At 51.8% G+C, this 4513-nt stretch overlaps 1 long non-coding RNA gene across 1 annotated transcript; it reads left to right on the top strand.

Moving 5' to 3' along the window:
• The first annotated feature begins 725 nt into the window (after positions 1–725).
• On the top strand, positions 726–2599 carry LOC120590070 (uncharacterized). Its single transcript, XR_005649644.1, has 3 exons — positions 726–973; positions 1027–1075; positions 2217–2599. It is a non-coding gene; the product is annotated as an uncharacterized LOC120590070 (long non-coding RNA).
• The last annotated feature ends 1914 nt before the right edge of the window (positions 2600–4513 follow it).

Genomic DNA, 4513 nt, shown 5'->3' with positions numbered 1-4513 from the left:
TCACCCAGTGTGGCCATACTCCCCGGCCCTATCCATTTGCCTCTCAGCCTCCTGGCAGGGCAGCAGCCGCAGGATCTGAGGGAAACAAGAGAGAGATCCCACTGCCCCCTCCTAGGGGGAGGAAAGAGGCAGGGGGTGTCCCCATCTGCCAAACAGAAGTGGCACCCCCAGCACTCCCAAGCAGGGTCTGCTAAAAGAAGCTGCCCAGCTGTTCTGAGCCCACACCTGCAGAGGCAATTGGCTCCTTCAGCACCATGAAGGAGTTGGTGCTGGGGGTTGGAAAGTCCTGCCCCCAGTAACTTGTCTGTCCTTCTTCCTGCCTAGCTCCTCCCTGGGCACCTTCATAACAATGAGTAGACCAGCACCTCTTGGGCAGTGGAGGGTGGGCTCAGTCTGCAGCCTCCAGCACACTCCCTCCTGCCTTCTCCCCTCCTCACCCTCACCCTTCTCACCTGGGTCCGCACAGGCACACCCAAGTTGCCCTGGACGCAGTCGTCAAGCCAGCCCCAGGAGAAGCACAACATTCCAAGGTGCAGATAATAAAACTGTCTACTAGGCCCTGTTTGATCTGAGAGTTCCCCGGATACATTTATCTTTGTACAAAACATTAACGGCTAACTTCTGCTTCTTGTAATCTGCTTATTCAAGGATGTAGTTGGAGGCTTTATAAGCTGCCTCTGCTGGAAGCTCGGGGCTGATCTCCTCTAACCCTGCAGGTAGAGAGTCAGTCCCCGGCTGGCTAATAAAGGCTCATAATTAATCTCAATTGGCTCCATGGGTCTTAGAATCGAATCGTTCATGCCATAACTTTTGGAGGCCCCAGCAAGATCTCTCCAGCGGGGGAGATCTCCTAAGACCCGCAACTCCAGCCGCCTTGGGCGAGGACCTGCCCATCCAGGGGATGGCCGCTGAGAGATGTTCCTCAGCCCCGGACGCCAGGCAGACTCGCCCAGGATGGCAAGTGGACAAAAAGGTTTAATTCTGTAACAACTGGGCACTCGCCCAGGATGGCAAGTGGACAAAAAGGTTTAATTCTGTAACAACTGGGCACGAGCCATCTGGAGCAGCTTCACTGGTGAGTAAGACTGCGCTTGGATCTGTCTGTCGGTGGGCCCTAAAGAGAACTAGTGGAAGGCTGGACGCAGCAATACTTCCCTAGTCCGGTCAAGGTCTGAGACGTCAGACTTGACTCCAGGTATTCAGTTTTCTGGTGCGCTAGCGTTTTGTGTTACCTGTAGTTTGTCTTGTCTGTCTGTATTGTGTCTGTCTGTCCAGACCGGCCGAATGTACTGTTACCCTCCTATTGCTTTAGCCTTCATAAGTTTACTTAGTTTGATTCTTTCCTTAAGTCTGGCCTCCGTGGCCCTGCCTGACTAGGCGTTAGGTCAGAGGCTGATCCTAGCCCTGGCTTATTTGGCTTTTGTGGGGATTTTCTCTTTTCTTGCCTATCTTTACTAACACGGGTCAGGCTTCCTCCTCAAATCGTCCTACCCGCCTGCAGTGCCTCCTTAACCAATTTAAGGATTTTAAGAAACGAGCCAAAGCCTACGGAGCTAATGTCACTCCCTTCGACCTCCAAAGGTTCTGCCAGTTAGAGTGGCCCACATTTGGAACAGGGTGGCCTTCAGAAGGGTCACTTGAGCTGCAAGCAGCCTTTCAGGTGGGAGATATCATCTACAGAGATCCTGGCCACCCTGATCAGGCTCCATATATCGATGTGTGGGTCGATATCATTTCTGATGCCCCCAAGTACTTGAAGGGCTGCCGCTGTGGTCAAGAGTCAAGGGTGACTCCCAAGCCTATCCTTCTCTCAGCACTGAAGGGGCAAAAGGAGAAACCGTCCGGACAGACACCTAACTCTCTTTACCCTGTATTACAAGAACTCCCTGAGGACCCCGAGATCACTATTCCTCCCCCTTACTCCCCTCGTAACCCTTTCCTGTCTCCGTCCATCCGGGAGGCAGAACCTCTCTGGAGCCCTCCCCATACGCACACTGGAGCTGTGTATCGGCCCCCACAAGACCCTGACCCTGCTCTTGATTCCTCGAACCAGGCAGCAGTCCTGGCCTCGCTCCGGCAATTGGCACCCCTGGTTGGGGGAGAAACGCAGAGGCCATTCATGGTCTATGTCCCTTTCTCCACCAGCGATTTATACAATTGGAAACAGCAAAACCCCTCATTCTCAGAGAAACCCCAGGGATTAATCTCTCTCCTAGAGACTATTTTCTTTACCCACCAGCCAACTTGGGACAATTGTCAGCAACTTCTCCAGGTCCTGTTTACCTCAGAGGAGCGGGAATGAATCCTGAGGGAGGCTGCAAGGATGGTATTAGAGCCCAACGAGCAGCCTTCCACCGATCCGGCCCGCATCCAGCATATTTTCCCGAACACCTGTCCGCCTTGGGACCCCAACTCCAACCAAGATAAAGAGGCTCTCCAACGGTATCACCAGCTTCTGCTCCAGGGCCTCCGGTCTGCCGCCCGACAACCCACTAACTTATCTAAGGTAAGCGAGGTCATCCAAGCTAAGGATGAATCACCGACGGCGTTCCTGGAACGACTTTTAAAGTCGTACCGGTTATATACTCCTATTGACCCAGAGGACTCTAATAATAGAGGGCTGTGAATTTAGCCTTTGTCAGTTGGCCCCAGATATTTGAAAGAAACTGCAGAGGATGGAAGGGTTTGAAGGAAAGAACCTGTCTGAACTAGTTGAGATAGCCCAACAAGTATTCAACAATAGAGATGAGGTAAATATAGCACAGACCAAGAAGACAACCAAGGTCCTGCTTGCAACCATGCAAGGAGCCAATCCAAAGAGACCAACAGGAAAAGGCAGAGGCCAGGGACAGGCACCCAGAGCAAACGATGGACCTAGGAGAGTCGGGCTAAAGAAGGACCAATGCGCATATTGCAAGAAAAAGGGACATTGGAAGAATGAGTGTCCTGGAAAAGGACAAGCCCCCAAGAAGAAGGCCCCCCTCGTCCTCTTCGAGGACGCAAAACGAGGAGGTCGGGGCTCTTATATTATAAGCCCCCGGGAGCCCAAGGTAACTTTACAAGTCGAGGGCAAGCCTGTGAACTTCTTGGTAGACACAGGAGCTACCTACTCTGTCCTACAGAGCTCCCAGGGCCCACTCTCAAAGGAAAAGACACTTATACGAGGGGCCACTGGACAAAGGAAATCTTACCCTTGGACCCCAGCCAGGATAACAGATCTGGGAAAAGGAACAATTACTCATTCATTTCTAGTTATACCAGAATGCCTGTACCCGCTGCTGGGTAAAAAATTTGCTACAGAAGTTACAGGCCACAATTTCCTTCAAGGAAAGGCATACTGAATTGACTGTCAGGTCAGGCCCACCAACCATTCTACTCACCTGCCCATTGTCTGAGGAATATCTTTTGCTAGAGGAGCCCCTAATAAACTCACCGGGAGCCTTACCTACAAACCCCCTATTAACCGAATTCCAACAAAAGATTCCTGGTGTCTAGGCAGAAACAAGTCCCCCTGGCCTGGCAGCACATCATCCTCCTATTATAGTGACTCTGTCCAGCTCAGCTACTCCAGCCCAGGTACGTCAATACCCTGTCAGTCAGAAGGCCCAGGCGGGTATTGCTGTCCATATTCGAAGGTTGAGGGGGGCAAAAATCTTAGTTCCCTGCCACTCCCCCTGGAATACTCTCTTGCTCCCAGTACAGAAGCCCGGCACCCATGACTACCGACCTGTCCAGGTTCTCAGGGAGGTCAACAAGCGAGTTGAGACCATCCACCCAACGGTCCCCAACCTTTACACTCTTCTCAGCCAGCTACCCCTGAGTCATCAAGTATATACTGTCCTAGATCTTTACTCTGCCGCTGGCCAAGGCTAGCCAGCCCATCTTTGCTTTTGAATGGGAAGACCCAGACAGACTTTACTCAGGACAGTTGACTTGGACTCAACTGCATCAGGGCTTCAAGAATTCCCCAACCCTATTCAATGAAGCCCTAAGTCAGGACTTAGTCAAATTCTGCCAGAGGCACCCAGAGGTCGTACTTCTACAATATGTTGATAATCTTTTGCTAGCGGCTGAAACAGAATTACAGTGTGTGTAAACAGGCTACTGAGGACCTACTCCAGGAGTTAAACAAGAATGGGTATCAGGTGTCTGCTAAGAAGGCTCAGCTTTACACTCCCCAAGCGACATATCTAGGGTACAATCTACAGAAAGGAAAAAGGGTCCTGTTCCTGGGAGCAGTAGGTTACTGCAGGCTTTGGATTCTAGGGTTCGCAGAAATAGCTAAGCCCCTGTACACCAGTACCAGAGGGAAAGGAGAGGACCTAGCCTGGGGAAAGGAAGAAAGGAAGGCATTTGAAGCCCTGAAGGCAGCCCTAACCACAGCCCCTGCATTAGCCCTGCCTAACCTGGAAAAGCCATTCCAACTCTTTGTTACCGAGGTGCGGGGAATCGTGAAAGGGGTCCTGACACAGACCCTAGGACCCTGGAAGCGACCAGTTGCATACCTCTCCAA

Source organism: Pteropus medius, unplaced genomic scaffold (assembly GCF_902729225.1).
Source record: "Pteropus medius unplaced genomic scaffold, Ma_sr-lr_union100, whole genome shotgun sequence".
Classification (NCBI taxonomy): Eukaryota; Metazoa; Chordata; class Mammalia; order Chiroptera; family Pteropodidae; genus Pteropus; species Pteropus medius.
This window is presented reverse-complemented; position numbering and strand designations above follow the sequence as displayed.